General features: G+C 50.9%; 1 pseudogene across 1 annotated transcript; it reads right to left on the bottom strand.

Moving 5' to 3' along the window:
• Window positions 1-16,196: 16,196 nt before the first annotated feature.
• LOC149361150 (uncharacterized) lies at window positions 16,197-18,382 on the bottom strand (annotated as a pseudogene). The gene is made up of 3 exons (XR_016288380.1): window positions 17,962-18,382; window positions 17,678-17,840; window positions 16,197-16,602 (listed from the first exon to the last, which is right to left on the bottom strand). The product of XR_016288380.1 is annotated as an uncharacterized LOC149361150 (transcript).
• Window positions 18,383-22,904: the final 4,522 nt, after the last annotated feature.

Raw genomic sequence — 22,904 nt, 5'->3', positions numbered from 1 at the left:
ACACAAGTAAAAAAGGACAAGTATAACACGGGTAACACACGAGTAAAAAGCTCGAGTAAAACACGAGTAAAAACAAGTGAACACGCGAAGAGTACAGAGACTTGGAAGGAAGAGTGGAATTAAAGAGGAAAGACAGGTGTAGAAGTAAATGAAATAAGAAAGTTGAAGTGATCTGGTGAGTTCCTCGCGAGACGGGAGGAGAAAAAAAAAGGCTTAGGAAATGGGGGTGAAAGGAATAGGGCTAGCGGTGGGACAAAGGGATAGTCAGGGAAAAGAGAAGAACGATAAGACGAAATGCGAGCGATAAAAAAACACTAGTAAGCAGCGAAGGGTAGAAAGATTTAAAAGCAAAATAGAGGATATATGAGGGAAACCTAGTTTTAAAATGAGAGAGATCGGAAGAAAGACGAAATCAGGAGAGGCAAAGCACTTGGGTAGGCGGAAAAAGGCCTAAGAAAAGTGGCAAGAACTTGCTCTTTCGGCCGTCGACCCAGGCTCCTGAAGAGGCACGAGGAAGACCACACCAGGTAGTTGGTATGGTGGAAGGGCCGAGGAACACTTGGTTAGGAGTGGTAATCCAAAACACAGGGCTCCAGGGCACGGGCACATACGATCACGGAGGGCACAGGATGGCACAGGGCTGCAAGGGCCGGCGGCAAACGGTGCGGCCTCGAGGCGCGCACGAACTCGACGGAGCGAGCGCCGCGCGCGACCAGCCGCGCTGACTGCTAGGGCGACACTGGCACGACCCGGCGAAAACGAGGCTCCGAGGTTCAGGGAGGCGAGCGACGCAGGTCCGCTGCCTTCGAAAGCTCCAAGGAGACTGTCACTAGAATACCTGTATAACGCTCCCCAAAAAAATATCCTGCCCTGGGCCTCTACGGTAAGGCACACGATACAAAGGTGGCGGCAGCATAATATCAACCATATCCTTATACAGCTTCTTTTTGGGAACGTTATCACTAGAATACCTGTATAACGTTCTGTTGTGTCCCCTTATTGCTTTTGTGTGTGTGCGCCCCCTCCTAACGACCACTCGCATTCCCCTCCTAACGACAGTTCGCATCCTCCTCCTAACGACCACTCAATCCTCCTCCTAACGACCACGACAGTTGCCCCTCGTCGCACGCTGTCGCCAGATGCCCCCCCACGGTGCGCCCCGCACCCTCCTCCTGTTCTGAGAAGCCACTCCCTCCCGTGGACGCTTCTCCACTCCCTCCTTTCTTCGGGCGGCCAGTTCGGCTCCTACCTCGGTCGACGCTGGTCGCACCCTCATCGGCTCTAAATAAACGAAGTCTAAAAGTACCGTGTGCGTCTTTCGCTGCATTCAACACAGCGACCGGACACGACAGTGGCGACGAGAAAGTGGATTCGACCCGCGCTACGCAACGCTATTGACAAGCCATGGCTACGCGAGGGTTTCCCAATCAGATTCCAGAATTCAACGGCTCATCGTGGTCATCGTGGGTTGGACGCCTTCAGTTCTACTTTGAAGCTAACAACATCACAGACCCAGCCTTGAAGAGGGCCAACCTGCTGACGCTGTGCGGGGAGCAGACCTACGATACTGTCTGCGCCCTTATTCAGCCAAGCACACCAGCGGCAGTGTCTTACGACGACATCGTAAAAGCGCTGCAAAAGCACTACGACCCAAGGCCATCCGAGGTCTACAGCCGGGCTCGCTTCCAACGACGAGATCAACTGGGAGGAGAAACTGTGAGCGCCTACGTAGCCGCGCTCAAGAAGCTCGCTGCCGACTGCAATTTTGGAACGCTGTCGACAACAGCTACCGGGCAGGAGGGAGACGCAGCTTCTTCTGCTAACACCACCATGCTTCCCTTGGACGTGATGTTACGCGACAGATTTGTGTGCGGACTGAGTGACGAGTCACTGCAGCAGCGCCTGTTCGCTGAGAAGGACCTCACATTCAGCAAAGCTTACGACATCGCCGTTCGAGCGGAGAGCGCCGGTCACCAGCAGAGAGGGATTCGCCGGAACACCGAGCCGGTACACCAGACAAGCAACCAGGTGCGCAAGCCTTCTGTTGTTGTAAAATCGGTCAAAAAGGCACAACGCTGCTGGCGGTGTGACGACCAACACAACCCCCAGGGATGTCGATTCCAGTCAGCCACGTGTAATTTTTGCCACAAGCGAGGGCATATCGAAAGAGCATGCATTACGAAACGGAGACTTGCCAAGATAAAGTCACCTTCCCAGCCTAATCACAGCGTCAACGCCTCAGAGAATACGCCGCTATCTGATCTCCATGGAACAACATCAGCAACACCATCTGTGTTGTACGACCTGAACACCATGAATCTCGGCACGCGACCGAAGATTTTTACAGAAGTAAGCGTACATCACCAGCTGATTAAGTTCGAGGTGGACTCCGGCGCAGCCTGTACTCTGATCAGTGAGGACACGTTCCGAACTTCATGGCCATCTGACGCACCCGCCCTGCAACAAGACGACACGCACCTGCGAACGTGGTCAGGACAGAATCTGCCACTATTGGGCTCTGCCAACGTGCAGGTTAACTACAACGGCCAGACCCATACGCTACCTCTGCTTGTTGTGAAGGGCACAGGATCAAGCCTTCTAGGGAGAAACTGGTTTTCTCCACTAGGCGTGATGATATGCGGTAAACATCAAAACGCCGATGCGCTAAGCCGTCTGCCACTAGACGCAACTGTTGACGAACCATTTCCACCAGGAGACGTTCTGATGTTCGAAGCACTGCCAGAACCTCCGCTTACAGCAGGCACAGTTGCAGCATCTACGCAGAAGTGCGCAGCTCTCCGGCTAGTTTACACAGCTGTTCAACAAGGCAACGTGCATAAACTCAAAGGGGACAACTTCGACGCTTACCGCAGGCGAGCTACAGAGTTGAGCACCCATCGCGGCTGCATCATATTTGGGTCCCGAGTTGTGATGCCGAGAGAACTACGCGCACAAGCTATGTCTCTCATCCACGCCGGACATCGGGGCATCGTTGCAATGAAAAAGTGTGCCAGAAGCTACATGTGGTGGCCTGGCATTGACAACGACATCGAAACAGTGGTGCGAGAATGCAAGCCTTGCCAGAGCAGCCGGAGCGCCCCGCCGAAAGCTCCTGTCCCAGAATGGGAAAAGCCAGACACACCATGGCACACACTGCACATTGATTTTGCAGGACCAATTGAGGGCTGCACTTTTCTTGTGGTCGTAGATGCCTACACAAAGTGGCTTGAGATAAGGCAAATGGGACAGACGACTTCGGCAGCAGTCATTGACAACCTCCGATCACTATTTGCAACGTTCGGCCTGCCGCGCAAGGTAGTGTCGGACAACGGAACACCGTTTGTGTCTGCGGAGATCCTCAAGTTTTATCGCGACAACGGGATCTCATCAGTTACATCGGCCCCCTACCACCCAGCGACAAACGGACAAGCCGAGCGCTACGTAGCCGAGCTAAAACGCGCCCTTGAAAGAGATCAGACAGGCTCGCTGCAGCGCCGCCTTGCGCGCTTTCTCTTCAAGCAGCACACGACGGTTCAGAGCACAACAGGCGAGACCCCCTCGAAAATGATGTTCGAGCGTGAAATGCGAACCCAGCTCACAGCCATCCTCCCCGAGCCAAAGGCAGAGACGTTCCGGGAAGAAAAAGCAATTCCGCGCTGCGGCACGCTTAATGAGGGGCAGCGCGTCCTCGCCCGACAGTTTCTGAAAAAGCCACGCTGGGAGGAAGCTACAATTGTCAGACGCATAGGCCTGCGCTCTTGGCTCGTCAACATACATGGCACAGTAGCACGCCGACATCTCAACCAGCTGCGTAGATTTACGACGCCGTCTGAGAGCTGTCCGCCAGCGGAGAGAACACGTGCACTATCTTCCCACATAGCCTGGCACCTCTTCCCGGAAGAAGAGACTTCGCCCAGGACAGACCTAGGAGACACAGCGAACAACAGCCAGCCTACAAGTGTTTCTCCCCCGAGCGCACAAAGCCAGCGCGCCTCCACGCGTGAGCGCCGACCCCCTGCACGATACCAGGCAACTTTCTAAGGGGGAAGGAAGTGTTGTGTCCCCTTATTGCTTTTGTGTGTGTGCGCCCCCTCCTAACGACCACTCGCATTCCCCTCCTAACGACAGTTCGCATCCTCCTCCTAACGACCACTCAATCCTCCTCCTAACGACCACGACAGTTGCCCCTCGTCGCACGCTGTCGCCAGATGCCCCCCCACGGTGCGCCCCGCACCCTCCTCCTGTTCTGAGAAGCCACTCCCTCCCGTGGACGCTTCTCCACTCCCTCCTTTCTTCGGGCGGCCAGTTCGGCTCCTGCCTCGGTCGACGCTGGTCGCACCCTCATCGGCTTTAAATAAACGAAGTCTTAAAGTACCGTGTGCGTCTTTCGCTGCATTCAACACAGCGACCGGACACGACACGTTCCCAAAAAGAAGCTGTATAAGCATCTGGTTGATATTATGCTGCCGCCACCTTTGTATCGTGCGCGTTACCGTGGAGGCCCAGGGCAGGATATTTTAAAACGGGTGAAAATGATGCCGGTACGGCCGACAGTGAAAACATTCTTTTTCAAATTGCACTCTAATACACTACCCGTTAAAACCTGGCTCCATGAAAAAGGAATCTTTGTCCCATGGACAACAAATTGCCTGTTATGTAAGCAGCCGGAGACAATTGAACATGTTTTCCTAGACTGCTGGGACGCCATACTTTTCTGGGATGTCCTGCAGAGAACCATCAAGAAAGAACTACCACTGCACCCTTATGGGATCAGATTTCTACCAGTTGATCGCAAAGAGGTACCCTATGACTTATTAATGCTTCTTGGCCTCCACAGCTTGTGGAAAACGCGAATGCAAGTAAGGCATGCTGATATAAACACTCGTAGTACACGTGAGAACTTTGTTGAAAGTGCTGTTTATCTGCGGGAATGTTACCAGGCCCAGCGTGACCCACACCAGTGGGTAAAACTACTAGATGATCTAGTGAAACTTAAGAAATTTTAACTTCACCAGTATCAGCTCAAGTGTAGCTGAAGTGGTCTTATTGTTTTTATGTCAATGTCGAAAATAAACAAAAAAAAAGCAGCCGTGGTGTAGTGGTTACTGTAGTGAGCTGTAGATCTGTAGGTCAGTGGTTCGAATCCGCAACGACCAGTAGTTTTATTTTCGTGTCCAAAATTTTGTTTTTATTTTCTTTAGTTCACTGACTTCAATGGAAGCTTGTTTATTGTTAATTGCCTTTTAATTCCACCCTAGCACTTCCCTTTCCTTTCGCAATAATTGTAAACCAGACACATCACACATATGACACATATCACACATATAACACATATAACACATATTCCATAATCTCGTATGAACCAGACACATATGACACATATATATGAGATTTTTCTATAGGGATGTCTCCAAAGTAACCAAACCAAACCATCAATGATTGTTCTGCTATTAGCGGCTCTTTTACGCAGAAAGAGGAAGAGTTACCTGTCTCAGAAACGCCTGGTCCTGACGGAATTTTAGGCGAATTTTACAAGACTTTTAAATCTACTCTCGGTCCCGTCCTTCTGCGGGTCTTCACGGTGGGGTTCGATATAGGAGTTCTTCCTCAGTCTTTTACAAAATGCCACGCAGTGCTTATTCCGAAAACTACTGATGAAGGAAAACTGCGCTCCGTAGAAGGTTATGGGCCCATTACATTAGCAAACGTGGATTACAAATTTTTTGATAGTCTTATCATATCGCCTGCAGTTCGCAATGTCGGTAATAATTGGATCTCACTAGACGTGCGGTTTGAGAGGCCACTCCATTCAAAGTAATGTTCACACTGCGCGTACAATTCTTTAATATTCCTGCAGCTGTCATGAGCAGCTTGCTCTGCTTCAGATCGACCTTCCGAAAGCATTTGACCATGCTATCCATTCATTTTTGTTTTCACTTCTAGAGCGAGCAAACGTGGGGTCTGCTGTACTTAAGGGGGTGAAACTTTACTACCGCAACTTTTCAACACGATTCGTTATTAATGGCCAGCTCTCCAACCCTGTGCCAATCCGCTCTTCCGTGAAGCAAGGCTTTACGATGTCTCCTATGCTTTTTGCTCTTTACCTGGAACCGCTTTGTTTGAGTGTTTGCACAACAGTAACATCCACGGGTTCCCTGTTTTGGGTAATGAGGTCAAATTGCTAGCATATGCTGACGATCTTGCATTTTTCTCGATTGACAAGCCCAGCATTGATGATGTGTTGTCCACGATAGATCGGTTTGGCATCGTTTCTGGTGCTCAAATGAGTCGCTCCATATGTTCTGGCCTATGGTTTGGTTCATGCGACACAACTCCGCATCTGTACGCTATAATAGAATGGTCTTGTGTATCTCCTAAATATCTTGGTGTTCCACTTCGTGCCTACAAATCAAGTGTGCATTACTGGAGAGAGCGAGTTCCAGCCGTTGAGCATTATGCTCAGACGTTTGTACTGCATCGGCTTTCAATATCTGGTGAAGCCCAGGCTTGCAACATCTTTCTGGCAACATGAATTTATTACGTACTCCAGGTCCTTCACTGCTCTAGACAACATACAACGTTTCCATCGTATATTTGCGGCGTTTATTTGGTCTTCCAAATTTCAGCCCATGCGGCGCGATAACATTTTCAGGCCTGTTTTAGCAGAAGGACTGGGCCTAGAGCACCTATATGTGAGACAGTCGGTTGCCCGTTTCTTCTTTTTTTCGTGATTGTTCCCATGTAGATTATTAGAGCATCCTTGCAGGTTAACTTCATGACTACTTCCGAGTTTAGTATCTTCCAATTTTACTGAACGCGTTCGTTTACTAGGCTTTGTGCAGGAAGTTTATGCCCTCGCGTAGTTTTTGACAGTTCAGTTCTCAAATGAGCACTTATATTCTGTTTTGCGCAAAAATCTGTACAGGGATTTCATACCGACGCTCTTCCCGCCCCCACTGTATCGTTCTGTCTACTTTGGGCTCATGGGTCATGATGTTTTAAAGCGAGTAGGTAAGATGCCAATTTCGCCTCGCACCAAAACATTTTTCTATAAATTACACACCGAAACTCTACCTGTCAACACGTGGCTCGATAGGAAAAACTTTTTTGAGTCTTCTGTAAACTGCCGCTTGTGCAATGTGCCTGAAAGAATTGAACATTGTTTTATAGACTGAAAAACACGCGATTTTGTTTACGGATATGTTACAGTGGACGCTACAGAAAGATTTTCTCATAAATTCCTGCAGTGTGCGCTATCTTGTCGTTTCCCAACCTGACTCGAAACCGTATATGGTTCTGATTGGACTTCATAGCCTTTGGAAAACGCGCATGCAAGACCGCAGCGTTGAACCTGTAGTTTCGCTCAGAATTCATTTTAGCCGAACGTTGCTGCACGTAACGGACATTTACAAAAAATTGGACTTTTTACCGGATTGCTTTCCTCTCAGGTTTCGGTGTATATTGTTGCCGGCCTTTTCGTTCTGTTATGTTTTCTATCACGTCTGTGCCGCGTGGCGCCCACCTAGCTGCTCTGGAAATAGTTTTTTTCTGTGTACACACACACACACACACACACACATACACACACACACACACACACACACACACACACACACACACACACACACACACACATATATATATATATATATATATATATATATATATATATATATATTCTTTCTACATATCACCGTGTGGAATAAATACCATGAAAAAAAAACAGACGTGGTGGAGTACTCGTCCCGCATTCCAGATGGCCTGGACGATTTCCTAACTCGACCAATTTCCTCCTCGGTATTATTTATGAATGCTTCAGGGATTTTACGCTCACAGCGAAAGCTGCCGCCGCCGGCTTTTCTGCGACAGGGGGCCCATAACGCTGTCGCGCTAAAAGCAGCAACATGAAATGAGGAGGGGTCATGTATTTTTCTCACTCTCTCGCAGACCCAGTACTTTAAAAATATTGCCATAAACATACGTACGTTTCTGAACGACATTGTGTCACGTCGGTGTAAGACGCGCTAACGCTCAATGCGGTTTGGAAGGCTCCCAAGAACGTCCGGTGCCGAGTCCGACGGTGGCGAACTTCGTCCTTTTCGCTGTCCTCACGTCGTCGTCTTCAGTAGCGCTGGCGTCATTAGCCCCCCCGTTCGAAAAGCATCGTCCCGATGCTAAAAGGAAACCAGCGTCATCGGGGGTGTCACGGTGTCCTTGCGTGATACGGTTTCATGCGAACGACGTGGACCACCTCGGGGCGCGCGTCGCGTCGTGAGCGTGGTGTTTGATCAGGAATGACTTCATAGTTGAGATCGCCGATGCGCCGAAGGACTTGGTAGGGGCCGAAGTTACGACGTAAGAGCTTGTCGCTGAGTCCGCGACGTCGGATTGGGGACCAAACCCAGACAAGGTCGCCTGGGAAATATTCGACCGCCCGGCTCCGCAGGTTGTACCGTCGGGCATCTTGGTCCTGCTGAGCGTGAATTCGCACCCGGGCTAGTTGACGAGCATCCTCGGCGCGCTGTAAAAAGCGTCGGCATTTGGGTGGTCGTCGACGTGGGGAAGCATAGCGTCGAGTGTTGTGGTCACCTGTCGTCCATAGACGAGACTGAACGGTGTCATGTTGGTTGTTTCCTGGACTTCGGTATTATAGGCGAACATGACATAAGGCAGGACTTCATCCCACGTTTTCTGCTCCACGTCCACGTACATCGAAAGCATATCCGCGAGAGTCTTGTTCAGACGTTCGGTCAGGCCGTTCGTCTGGGGGTGGTATGAGGTCGACTTGCGGTGGCTCGTGTGGCTGAAAGCAAGGAGATGCTGCATGAGCTCAGCAGTAAAGGCAGCTCCTCGGTCAGTAATGAGAACCCGGGGTGTGCCGTGGCGCAGGACGATCTGAAGCACAAAAAATTTGGCCACATCGGTAGCGGTTCCACTCGAAAGGGAGGCTGTCTCCGCGTAACGCGTGAGATAGTCTGTGGCGACTATTATCCACCGCTTTCCGGAGTTTGATATGGGGAACAGGCCGAGCAAGTCCATCCCGATTTGTTGGAATGGTCGGGACGGCGGGTCAATGGGCTTTAGGAAGCCGGCGGGCTTGGCAGGAGGAACCTTGCGGCGCTGAAAGTCACGGCAAGAGCGAACGTAATGCGTAACGTCATGTCCAAGGCGAGGCCAGTAGTATTTTTCGCGAATCTTGGCTTGCGTTCTAGTGACGCCAAGGTGGCCGGAAGCAGGTTCGTCGTGGTAGGCATTCAAAATTTCGACGCGTAGGTTCTCGGGCACAACGAGCAAGTACTCGCGACTGTTAGAAGAAAAGTTCTTTTTGTAGAGTACGCCGTCACGCAGGCAGAGGGAAGACAAAGCTCGCCGGAAGGCGGCAGATACTCTGCCACTGGCACCTTCAAGATAATCAATGACGTCTCGAAGATCCGGGTCGGCGCGTTGTTGGTCAGCAAAGTCGGTAGAGTTTAGGGCGGTCACAAAGGCGTCGTCGTCCGCAGCGTCGTCAGGAGCTGGTTGTGCAGGGGCACGGGAAAGGCAGTCGGCGTCCAAGTGTTTGTGGCCGGATTTGTAGGTTACAGAAATGCCGTATTCCTGCAGTCGGAGACTCCATCGTGCAAGGCGCCCTGAAGGATCCTTTATGTTGGCCAGCCAACAAAGGGCGTGATGGTCGGTCACTACTTTGAAAGGTCGACCGTAAAGCTATGGTCGAAACTTAGAAATTGCCCACACGATGGCGAGGCATTCTTTCTCGGTGGCAGAGCAGTTTGCCTCGGCCTTAGACAGTGCACGTCTTGCGTAGGCAATTACACGATGTTGATTCTTCTGGACCTGAACTAGGACTGCACCCAAACCAACATTGCTGGCGTCGGTGTGTACCTCAGTGTCAGCATGTTCATCAAAGTGCGCCAGAATGGGTGGTGACTGTAAGCGGCGTTGAAGCTCCAGGAACGCCTGTTGTTGCGGCGCTTGCCACTGGAACTGGACATCGGCCTTGGTCAGGTAAGTAAGGGGCGCAGCGATTTTAGAGAAGTTTTTCACAAAGCGGCGATAATACGCACATAGTCCAAGAAAACGTCGAACTTCTTTCTGATCGCGTGGCGGCGGGAAGTTCGCGACGGCGACGGTTTTTTCAGGGTCCGGAAGGACATCTTCTTGGTTCACGAGGTGACCTAAAAACTTCAACTCCTCGTAATCGAAGTGACACTTCTCGGCTTTTAGAGTGAGTCCAGAGGATTTTATGGCCTGCAGCACCGCCTCGAGGCAACGAAGGTGCTCGTCAAAAGTTGGGGCGAATACGATCGCATCGTCCAGGTATACGAGGCAAGTGTGCCATTTCAGGTCCACGAGTACTGTGTCCATAAGCCTCTGAAAGGTCGCTGGGGCGGAGCAAAGACCAAATGGCATGACCTGGAACTCGTACAACCCGTCTGGAGTGATGAATGCCGTCTTCTCGCGGTCCCTCTCGTCTACATCTATTTGCCAGTACCCAGACTTCAAATCCATGGAGGAGAAATACTTGGCGTTGCATAAACGATCCAAAGCTTCGTCGATTCTGGGCAAAGGGTAAACGTCCTTTTTAGTGATGTTATTCAGTCGCCGGTAATCAATGCAGAACCGCAATGTTCCGTCCTTTTTCTTTACGAGCACGACAGGTGCGGCCCAGGGGCTCCGAGACGGTCGAATGACGTCGTTATCAAGCATTTCCTTTACTTGCGTGCTGATGGCGGCGCGTTCTCTAGAGGAAACACGGTAGGGTGACTGTCGCAGTGGTGGCGCCGTGTCGTCCGTAATAATCCGATGTGTAGCAAGGTGTGTCCTGCCGACGCGCGGAGACGACGCAAATGTGTGTGTGTAGCGATTGAGCAGGTCGCGCAGCATGCCTTGTTGTTGTTGCGGCAATGTCTGATTAATGTCGTACTTGACGTCGACTATGTCCTCTGGATCCGGTCCTAAAACACGAGTCAGGCTTTGTGCGCACTTGATATCAGTGACGGCATCTATGTAAGCGACAGCCGTCCCCTTGTTCAGGTGCTGGTGCTCATTGCTGAAATTAGTCAGGAGTAGATCAACTTTGCCGTCTTGAGAAGCAAAAGTTGTTTACTCTCGTCTATACTTTCAGTGTCTCGAATGGTATGCGAACCGACAGTCACCAGTATACTGGACCGGGGAGGCACGGTCACTTGCTCGTCAAGAATATGGAGCGCTGACGGGAGGGCATCTGTGGTGTCAATGGCATTCTTTGTCGAAAACTGGACGGACTGGGACTGCAGGTCGATGATGGCTCCGTTGTCCGTTAGGAAGTCCATACCCAGGAGAACATCACGAGAGCAATCAGCGAGGACAACAAACTTTGCAGGGAACGTTTGCCCTTGCACCGTGACCCTAGCCGTGCACATTCCTATCGGCGTAATCAAATGTCCCCCAGCGGTACGTAACTGCGGGCCGTCCCAAGCTGTCATAACCTTTTTGAGCACAGCGGCGAATTGTCTACTGAGCACAGAATAATCGGCACCAGTGTCAACTAAAGCAGTTACGGCTGTGCCGTCTACTCAAACGTCTAAATCGGCTGGTGGTGGCGTCTTACGGTACAGTCGAGGAGTCCGATCGCGGCTTTGGTGCGTCGAAGGTATGCGGCGTCGAAGAGAACCGTCGTGGTTACGAAGGAGTGCGGCGGGTTGTCGGCTTGTCTTAACATGCTGTCGTTCGTGGGTCGTCGAGGACGGTGTGTTGCACGGCATTGGCGATGTGTCTGGCGGCGTTGGAGGGTCTTGTTCTTGTCGTCGAGCAGCCGCACCTCCAGAGGCTGCCGCGTCTAGTTTCCCCTACGGGGACTTCTAGACTGGCCCTGGTCGCTGGGTCCCGGAGAACTGTAGCGGCGCGGAGATGGTGATCGCGAGATGCGACGCTGGCCGGAGTCCGCATGGGAGATGTAATCTGCCATCTCCCTTGGTCGCCCTCCAGGCAGCGGACGGGGAGCACCGAAGGGGAACCCTCGAAGACCCATCTCCTTATATGGACAGCGGCGCCAGATGTGCCCGGGTGCCCCGCAATGGTAGCACAACGGTCGATGGTACGGGGTTCTCCAGACGTCAGTTCTGCGACGCCTGGGTCGCTGGATAATGTTCGATTGGGAAAGTGGAAGCTGAGGAGCGGCTGCCGTAGGTGCTTCATATCGTTGGGTCGAGGCCGGAAGGAAACGGCTTGCGGCGGCAGCATAACTCAATGTTTGTGGCGGCGGTGGAGTGGCTGCCGGAAGCTGCGACGTACCTAATGCTTGTTCGACCTCCTCGCGAATAACATCTGTAAATGACGCAATCTGCGGCTGAGCAGGGGTGTGCTGCAAAGCCTTCGCCACCTCTTCCCTTACAATGGCTCGAATGACCCCACGCAGCGATTCTCCTGAGGTCATGGAGGTTCCCTCAGTACGGGTGCAGAGCATCGATACGTTAGTGCGCTCGTACTGTCGCGCCCGCATGTCGAGTGATTTCTCAATGGACATTGCTTCCTTGACGAAGTCGTTTACTGTTGCGGGTGGACTCCGAACCAGGCCTGCGAAAAGCTGCTCCTTTACACCCTTCATCAGCAATCGCACCTTCTTTTCCTCCGGCATGCTTGGGTCTGCGCGACGGAAGAGGCATCTCTTCCACGTACACCATTACACTTTCGTTCGGAAGTTGGATGCGATTCTGCAGAAGAAGGTCGGCCTTCTCCTTGCGAAACGTACTGGTGAACGCCTGGAGAAATTCTGCTTTGAATGTCTCCCATGTTTGGAGGCAAGATTCATGGTTTACGTACCATGTCCTTGCAGAGTCTTCCAGAGCAAAATAGACATGGCGCATCTTTGAGTCCCCGTCCCAAGAATTGAATGTGGCCACCCGGTCGAACTGGTCCAGCCAGTCCTCGGCGTCCTCATGAGGTAGGCCGTGGAAACGCGGCGGATCCCGTTGGTGGTGGAGAAGGACTGGCACAGTTGATGCTGGAGGATTCATTGCAGCAGCACCGGTACTCCTTGTTGACTTGTGGTCGGGGAGCAGCCCGAACTCGGGAGATAGGCCTTGTAGTCGGCGGCTGCCCTGGTGAACGGACGTGTCTACCGGGGGTGGTCGACCTCTGCTGGAGTCGCGGCTTGATGGGGGCGTCCGGTACATGAAAGATGTACCCAGCAGCTCCACCAGATGTCACGTCGGTGTAAGACGCGCTAACGCTCAAGGCGGTTTGGAAGGCTCCCAAGAACGTCCGGTGCCGAGTCCGACGGTGGCGAACTTCGTCCTTTTCGCTTAAGGCGCGTTTATAGTCCGACGTGTTCAGCGCGCGGGCGAGCGTCGCTCGCAGTCAGTCGCGTTACGCCGGTTTCGCTGCGCCGGCCGGAGCGCCACCCCCTCTATACTTCGATGCGTCCAGACGCCGCGCGCCGCTTCGGAGCATGCGCAGAACGACCGCCGACTCGCGCGCCGATCGTCGACCGGCGGGTAGTTTGAATTCCGTTCGAGCCTTTTTCTGCGTCGCCTCATCCGTTTCGCTCCATTCACGCCATTGCGGCTACTATATGAAATATGGCTAGGGTGTCATCCGCGCGACAGAAACTTGCTCTCGTGTTACTAGTCCACCGCTTGCGGCGAAAGCGCAGGCGCTCAATGTATGTGCGAAAGATTTTCGCACAGCGGAAAACCACAGGCGAGTACCACCAGCTTGTGCAAGAACTACGGCAAACAGACCCAGAATACCATCTCAAGTACTTCAGGTAAGCTCACTTCACACGTAATGACTGTTTAACTCGTGTGTAGCTTTTTAGCGCTTTTTTTTAACTCACTGTGACTGCTCGGCTCGTTTTATTACTATCCACAAATATTTAGCTGCACAGTAACTTGTCACGATGTTCGGGGGTGTTTTAAACACACTTAGTGCATCCTTGAAAATCATGTAAAACGACTTTCTTTGCTGGATGACCAAGGCCTCATTTGATAAACTTTTGAGCCTTGTCCGCGACCGCATCGTCCATTCACCGAACCACAAGAATCCAATCAGCCCAGGAGAAAGGCTGGCAGTCACTTTACGGTAAATATCCCCCACTTTAGCCACCCTTAATTACACACTCGCTGACATCCGCTTGTCATACGGGATGGAGCCTTGACTCAAAGCTGAAACTGGCCGTATAGCCGCCTGATGAGCTTAGAAACTGTTCTTTCTTTCGTTCTTGTTCTTATTCAGTGTAGTAGCAGGAAAAACAATTCTATATCGTTTTCCCACTTTGTGCGCTGGTTTTCAAACGTCCATTCACTGTGCGAGCATGGAATTCTCTCGCCAAATATATTTTTTGTCCCCATTTCCCAGTTGTGTTCTATTGATTAATTGCCTTCCGTTATTCACATTGATTTCAACACGTCAGACATGACTCGACCCTTGAACATACCTTTATATAGCTATGTTAATCATCCCCCTCCCCTCGCGACTCTGATTGTAATTAACAATCCTCTTCAACCTAGTTGCGCCTCATAACATGATAATTAAATACAGAAAAAAACTTCTTTTAACAAACGATGGCGCTGCAATACAATTAATTTGCTACTTCTACTCTTCACAGGTTTCTGGCCACAGGCGGCTCTATGATGGACGTCGCTGTAAGCTATCGTATGCATGTATCGAGAGTCTCTGGCATTCTGAGAGAGACCCTGCCTGCCATCTGGGACTGCCTTTCCTCACTTGTGCTCAGACAGGCGACTTCCGACGAATGGGAGTTCATCAGACAGGAGTTCGCCACGACGTGGAACTTTCCCAATTGTGTAGGGTGCATAGATGGGAAGCACTTCGCAATTACTTGCCCTACTGACAGCGGTTCAGAGTTTTACAATTATAAGGGTTTCTACTCATTGCTGATGTTGGCAGTGGCAGATGCAAATTATCGCTTTCTGCTAGTGGATATTGATGCTCATGGCAGACTTTCTGATGGCTCTTTCTTTCGAGAAAGCCCAATCAGAAAGAGCTTCGAGAACAATACCCTCAGCTTGCCTTCAGGTCATAATGGGTGGCCACTGTGCATTGTGGGCGATGCAGCATTTCCCCTGCGGCCCTATTTAATGCGCCCTTACCCCGGAAGACAGCTAAACGAGAAAAACGAGTATTTAACTACAGGCTGTCAAGGGCGCTCCGTTGCGTGGAGAACGCTTTCGTAATATTGGTTTCCCGTTGGCGCTGCTTCCTCGGGACAGTGAGTGGCGACGTTGAGTTGCTCACAGCCATGGTAGGTGCGGCGGTTTGCCTGCACAACCTTCTCCTGACTGACAAGGCATATTGCCCACATGATGACGGCAACCGCGTCACTGGCGACAATGTCAAGGAAGGCGGGTGGAGGCAGACCGTAGCAAATGTAAATCCTCAGAGTACTGCCAGCGGCACCCGCTCAGCTTCAGATGCTATGCAAATCCGGGATGCCATAGCAGAGTACTTCATGTCCCCAGGTTGTTGTTTACCATGGCAACTGAAAGTTTTATGGCGGTGTTGATGGCTAGCGTGAAGCTGTTGACTCCATTTTTCGGGCAAAACAAGAACATCCGACGCCAGCTAAAATGTATAAAACTTTATTTTGATATCTGGTGACCACTTCGTAAAGGACTTTCGAGTGGATTGTAATTGAACATATCCCGCGGATGTAAAAAAATACACGAAACATTTTGTACTTCTGCTTTTGTGCAAGCACACCACGCTAAGTTTGTTTTGTTTCCATGTTTGTTGTTTTCATGTGAAATATTTTGTTTGAACACACAAAGGTGGTGTACAACTATTGCTCAATATGCTTCATGTATAAATTAGCAATAAATTAGCAATGGTGCAAGTTATAATCATGAAATCGCTTGTAAATGTTGAAAAATCACTTGTGAAAGTTGAAAGACGAATTACCATGACAATGCACACAGCTTGAATTGTGAAACAATGAAGTGGTGAAAGAGGTAGGAGACTATTAACCACATTGAAGCTTACAATACTTGCAATGAAACCATTCAACAGTCTAACAACAGATATATCACAGCTTTGTAGTATACTGAAACAATAGGAACACGAACAGAATGATGTTAGGATACTGCACTGCATGGCAGGCAATGCAAAAAAATGAAATGGCAATGCCCTATAAGTTATCAAAAGAAACATAGTGCAGATGATATATTTGCTGTCACCTACACCTCAAAAAGTATATCTTAAAATACAGCCTCAGACTCGTCATATTCAGCTATTAGCTCCGTTATTCTAACCTTCAAGTGAGAGGCGATTCTCTTTGGCATCCTGTCAAGGCTCGTGTCAACTGATTGCGCGAAAGTCTCATTTTCGGTGTTCTTGACAAGCTGGGAAAGGAGCTGCTGCTCGAAGTGCTAGCAACTGGACGCTTTTTTGGACCGCTTCGAGGGTGGCTCCCTCACTGTGGAGTCTTCCTGCCTGGCAGGCTGACCAGGACTAGCTGCTGCGGGCTCCAGCTCTTCATCAACATTGGCGGTGGGTGATGGTGCTGCCGAATCATCACCTTGCATACTGTTGAAAATTTCTTCTGCTGTTGAGGGGATGTCATCACCTCCTGGCAGGGCCCTTAAGCCCACGCTGCAGGTAGTCCTGAAACAAACAGGGTGTACTCCCGTAAGTTCAGTCTTGTCGTTTCACTTTTTTTTTACTTTACTGCTAACAGAGCACCTGTGCCTTGTCGAGTGTAAGAGCGTTACGCACACGGATGAAGAAAAAGAAAAGGACACGAGCTCTGACTTACACTGATGTTTGAAATTCAGTTGAAATTCAAGGCCCATGCATTTATCATGCCTTCTTATTCATGTCTGTGAGTAGTGCCATTCCAGTAAGCAAAATGCTGAACCAAGTGCTCCAATTATCCACATTAGTGCTAATGTCACAGAGCGAAAATGCTGATGTTGCCGGGAAGTTTCGGTGAGCAAATCTTCTACCTTCCAAAAGCAGGAGCTACATCTCCGACCTATATTCTAGGCAGGGGGCTGCCCACTAACCGTTCCCAACCCTCATCCTACCCTCAGCACAAACAGTAAAGCCATAAAAAATGACAAAAAACCAACGCACATACTAGCACAACACAAAATACACGCGAGTTCTAAGAATGCAGCTCACCCGAACCCATGAGATCACAAACGCTAAAACACATAACACAAATGCACAATCGGAAGCATAAAGACCTACAGAAATTTTTGCTACAGATGTCTGACCACCCGCCAACTTTTTATTGCATGTTTGATATTGCTGTACATTTTGAAGCTGGTAAAAAGTTAATCTCATTTTAATATTTTCATAGCCACACAAAAGCCGTGAAACATTTAAAAAAACACGAACAATTTTGTACAGGCTCCTCCAGGGTCTTCTTCTAAAGCCATGCTAACGTGATAAAGCGCGGCAGTTCATAGGCAGTTACATGGAAAAAAAAACTAATACTAAATCCTCTCTCACAGAAGGGAAACGTCACGGTAAAATAGCATAAATTAGCGAAGGAGGCTCAGTATGAACAAGGTGTGCCCCCGTACAGAAGGTAAGACGAAGGAGGCTCAGTGAAAAACCTGTGCGTGAACGGAGCACCCAATTCATGCCGTGCATTGAACACTTTTCGCGCTCATAACTCCACGTACCTCGATCCGCGAAAACAAATATTCCAAAACAAAGCAAAAGAACTCACTTTCTTGGACGACCACAGTTCTTGTAGAAAGACATTGCTTCGGCAAACTGCCATGACTGCCTCGCAACGTAGGCGCTGCCGCTCCTCGTAGCGAGCTCGATCGCTTTTAGCTCCCGGGTGAAGCGGTCCCGGAGCTTCTTCCATAACTTGTGGCATTCTTCGACTACATTGAAAATGAGGGACAAAAAAAAATCGGCCACACATTACGATACATGCGGCGAGTGGAATGCTTCGGCTGAGAAGGGTACAAGTGAAGCCGAGCACAGCAGTCGGGAACAACTCACCCGTGGAGAGACCGGTGCTTCGCCTTATTTGTTCCCAAGCGTTCTCTTTTCGCTGGTTGTCTCTGAAATCGAGTCGTTTTGTGTCGTATACACAGGGGTGTTGTTTTATGGCTTCAATAAAGCGTTCCACAACGATATCCGGCTCGGTTTCGATGTTTGGGCAGCTCGCTCCACTCACGCCGCTCGCGCTGGCATCCGCCATTTTTCTCCGCGCGATGCATTGTGGGTCGGCGCGGTCGGCGGCGCCGGCGCGCAATTGGAGCAGGAGCCAAATCTGCGCCGGGCCCGTCGGGGCACGCTGGCAGCCGCCGGTTGCGTCGGCCGCTGCAGTGCGTCGAACTATAGACGGAGCTGTTTTCATCAACGCAACGCAGCGTGCGCGCGCGCGCGCGCTCGCTTGCGTTACGTCGGACTATATTCGCGCCTTTAATGTCCTCACGTCGACGTCTTCAGTTGCGCTGGCGTCAATTGCGCCCAAGCATTGTCCATCGAACCTGAAGACTAACGACCTCTGAGCCATCTGCCTCGCAGTTCCTGGCCGTACGGTTTAATATCTGACGCTCAAAAGTGTAATTGATTATCTGGTGCATCTAACCTTGGCGAACGCAAAATCTCTAAAGGGACGGTCTTTGCTACCATTTCTGACGATTCGCTTGAAGTCGCACATAGATTATTAAGTAAAAAATAACACTCCCACAAGTCATGAGTCGACAACGATTACTAGCGGTGGCGGCGGTAACCGAAATGAGGCGGTAATTTTAGTTGCATACGTCGACCTTGGAGGGCGCCAGGCTTGAAAGATATTGAAGATGCTGGAAGATTTTCAGCGACTATAAGCAAACTTAAAGCTCCTTTAGAGCACTCAGTGAACAGAATCATTGAAGCTCTAATTGAGACTAAATGGCCAGCGCAGCGCCGACCGGCGGATGAAGGCAGTCCAGTGTTAAAAGACGATGTGTCAGTGACTATATAAAGACGCTAAACCCCGCTAACCTCCAAGAGGAGGCGCGGCTACGGCCGCTTATCCGTTTTTCTCAGCCAGCGCCCGCTTCGGCGGATGCGGTTGTTGCGACGCGCGTCTTTTCTTTTAGAGCGCAGCTCTTTGGCGTCCGTTCCTGGGTTTCGCGTCGGCGTCGGCCTCGTAACCAGCTCCGCCCCCCTTTCATCCCCCCAGCGCTATCGGCGTCAGCGGCATCAGTCAGTCGCTGCTATCTCTTCCCTCCTCCCTTTATCGTGTTGTCCGCTTGCTGCGCGCGCTTCTGCCCCCATCGTTTACCGCTGGGTGTACACGCCGCCCCCCTCCCCCCTCTCCGTTCGAGTCTCCGGTTGTCAAAGCGCCGGCTCGAACTTAATTCCTTTCTTCGCTCCTCCTCCAATGCAACCCCTGTGCGGTGGCAATCAGAGAGCCAGATCGGTGGCGGCGGATCTGTATATGTGCACCGCCCGAGCCGAAATTGCGAATACGTGTGAATAATAATAAAAAAATTCTGTGATAGCGCATACATGTGTTGCTCGATTTCTTTGCCTCAATCTATCGAAAAGGTGAAACAGCTTATTTGCTGCGCTCAAATTTCGCATTAGGAAGTAACGTAATCGTCGGTAATTTTTTTCTTTCACTCTTTCCTCTCATCTTTTAACTCTCCTCTATCTGCACGTGGCAGCGGGGATGGCTCGGCTTGAAACAGTTGGGAGGCCCGTGCAATTTCCTTTTCATCCTTCTCTTGGTTGGTTTATTCTCTCTCTCCCAAAGCGACTGAGGCTATGAGGGCCGCCGTAGTGAAGGGCTCCGGAAATTTCTACCACCTGGGGTTCTTTAACGTGCACTGACATCGCACAGTACACGGGCCTCTAGAATTTCACCTTCATCGAATTTCAGCCGCTGCAGCCGGGATCGAACCAACGTCTTTCAGGTCAGCAGCCGAGCGCCGTAACCATTGAGCCACCGCGGCGGGGTCATCCTTCTCTCAGTCGCAACAACAACAGAAATAACCTCCAGACGCAACGCGTTTCCGAACTGAGTTTATCTCGTGTTCCCGCCGGGTTCCGAGCACATTCTTCAGCAAGCCGATCACTGGTTCATCACTAGATCCTGCGATGGAGCGGACCCACAGCGATTTAATAACGCGATAGCGTTAAGGGCCTCGTTTCACAGAAAAGCCTGCGTCGTCTTCGACGTCGGCGGCATTGGCTGTGAGGAAAAAATCCCAGCAGCAATAATAAATAAAACTGAGCAGGAAATCGGTGGAGTTGGGGAATCGAACCAGAGCGTCCGGAGTGCGAGACGAGCACGCCACTACGTCAGCTCGATGGTTGGGAATGAACAAAGGCGCGTCTAGTGAATACGGTGTTGTTTTAGAAGGGTGCTTTAGAGACAGGTACTGTGGTATGTTAATAATTATGAGCATGGAAATTACAGAAGTCGCAGTTAAGAGAGTACCAAAAAAAAATCTCTTCCTCTCCCTCAACCGAGAGTAGAGTAAGCATGAAATGCTTACGGGCATAACACATTGGTTGTAGATGGTACTAGTAAAATCTTGAAATGGGTCTATTGTTCAACACACCACACCACACCACAAATACTGCAGACTGGTCCATGTGGGCGCAATCGTTTCCTGTGAGTGCCTGGGGAATCGTTGTTTTGCAATCGTTGTTTTCATTACGCGGCCATTTGGCCACTTTGCCTATGTGACACTGGTGACGTCACCACTGGATTACGTCACACATAATTGATGACGAAGTATTGAAAAATTACTAATTGGTGACATATTACTGATTGATAACTAAATTCTAGTTAACTTCTAATTAATGACGCTTAAGCTTTGCCTTTAGGAGTGGAACGCGACAGCGTGTTGTAGTGCTGCCAGGAAGTCCACGGAACGCCACCACCCGTTCGGCGCGATGCCTTGCCCTTTGAACGCGACGCTTTTTGAGGAAAGGAAATTACGCAGTAATTCTCTGTCATCTCGGTGGACACCCGAACCGCACCGTACAGGACGGGAGGAATGCCACCACCCGTTCGGCGCGATTCCTTGCCCTTTGAACGCAAGGCTTTTTGAGGAAAAGAAATGGCGCAGTAATTCTCTGTCATCTTGGCGGACACCCGAACCGCACCGTAAAGGAAGGGACGGTGGTGGTGGTGAAAAGCATTTATTTAGTAATTTACAGAGAGGTGCTCGGGGAGAGGCCCCTAATGGGTCTCACCCCTTACAATACAAGGCGGAGTCCCTCATTCCGGGATCCCGTTGGTCGAGACCGCTACACAAGTCCGCCGAACCAGGGCCTGTTGGGCCGATAGTTCCTGGCAGCTGAGCAGGGTCGCCTCCCAGTGCCACCACCCGTTGGGCGCGATGCCTTGACCTTTGAAAAATCGAATCCGGTCTATACATTCAAAGATATTACAACATATTATCAAAATTGTCGTCGCCTTTACCCTAGCCAATGTAAAGGCCTGAAGAAGGCGGATGAGCGGCTCTTTCTCCGCCTTCTCACCAATACATTGCTGTGCCCGGCAGCGCTAAAACATTTTGACCCCTCCTTTAGCGGCAGCTGCCCACACTGTAGTGCAGTGTCTTCTGACACTTATCACATGGTGTGGGCCTGCCCCTCCAACAACGCTATTCCCCCCATCCCCAACCCAACCCGGGAGGACTGGGAGGCGACCCTGCTCGGCTGCCACGACTTACAGGCCCAACAAGCCTTAGTCGGGCGCACCCGGGCGGCGGCAACCGCCACTGGGGTCCCATACTAGCGACCTCCACCTAGTGTTTGTAAGGATCGGTCCCTTACGGGCTGATCCAAACATAGCTCCTGCTCATTCGCAATAAATGTTTTCACCACCACCACCACCACCTTTGAACGCCGCGCTTTTTGAGGAAAGGAAACGGCGCAGTAATTCTCTGTCATCTCGGTGGACACACGAACCGCTCCGTACAGGAAGGTAGGAACGCCACCACCCGTTTGGCGCGAAGCTACCGGCGCTTTAATGCCGGTCCTGTAGGAAGGCTGAGAGAGCCTCGTTGAATCTCGTATGGTGTCCGGATGCTCTCGTTTCAATGCCCGGATGAGTGGAATTCACTGCCCGGATGTTGGCTCCTGGTCTCGGCGTGACGTCACCACACTGCCGACAACGGGAGCTAAAAGCATTTCATGCTTAATACGTTTCCACTACTTTTCTTCGCTTGGCGCGCATGTAGCGCCATCAGGCGGCGGACAATAATACAACTTCCTCCTCCTCCTCGCAACGTACTCTACTGCCTTGGTAAATTGGTTTCTGAGGTAAAGAAATGGCGCAGTATCTGTCTCAGATATCTCGGCGGACTCCTGAACCACATCGTAAGGGAAGGGTGGAAGGTGGGAGTGAAAGAAGAAAGACAGAAAGAGGTGCCGTAGTGGTCTCCGGAAAAATTCAGGGGGGCACTTTGTTGACCTAAAGTGCGGTGAGGCGAAAACCTTAAGCGCGGTGTTGCTGCTTGTGTCACTGATGTGTGGTTAAGATGTTAAGCTTCGCCTCTAAGAGTGGAACGCGACAGCGTCCTGCAACGCTGCTAGGGAGACCACAGAACACCATCTTCGGTTCGGCTCTACGCCTTGCTCGACGGTAAATTGGTTTTTGAAGAAAGGAAATGTCTCGCACATCTCGGTGGACACCTGAACCTAACGTAAGGGAAGGTGGTGGTGGTGGTGGTGAAAACATTTATTCAGAACAGGAGGTGTTTAGATCGGCCCGTAAGGGACCGATCCTTACAAACACTAGGTGGAGGTCCCTAGTTTGGGACCCCAGTGGCGGTAGCCGCCGCCCGGGCGCGCCCGACTAAGGCTTGTTGGGCCTGTAAGTCGTGGTAGCCGAGCAGGGTCGCCTCCCAGTCCTCCCGGGTTGGGTTGGGGATAGGGGGAATGGCCGGGTTGGAGGGGCAGGCCCACACCATGTGATAGGTGTCCGAAGA

The sequence above is a fragment of the Amblyomma mixtum genome, chromosome 2 (assembly GCF_055824585.1).
Source record: "Amblyomma mixtum isolate Tamu chromosome 2, ASM5582458v1, whole genome shotgun sequence".
Taxonomy (NCBI): domain Eukaryota; kingdom Metazoa; phylum Arthropoda; class Arachnida; order Ixodida; family Ixodidae; genus Amblyomma; species Amblyomma mixtum.
Note: the sequence above shows the minus strand (reverse complement) of the source record. Positions and strands in the feature narration are given on the sequence as shown.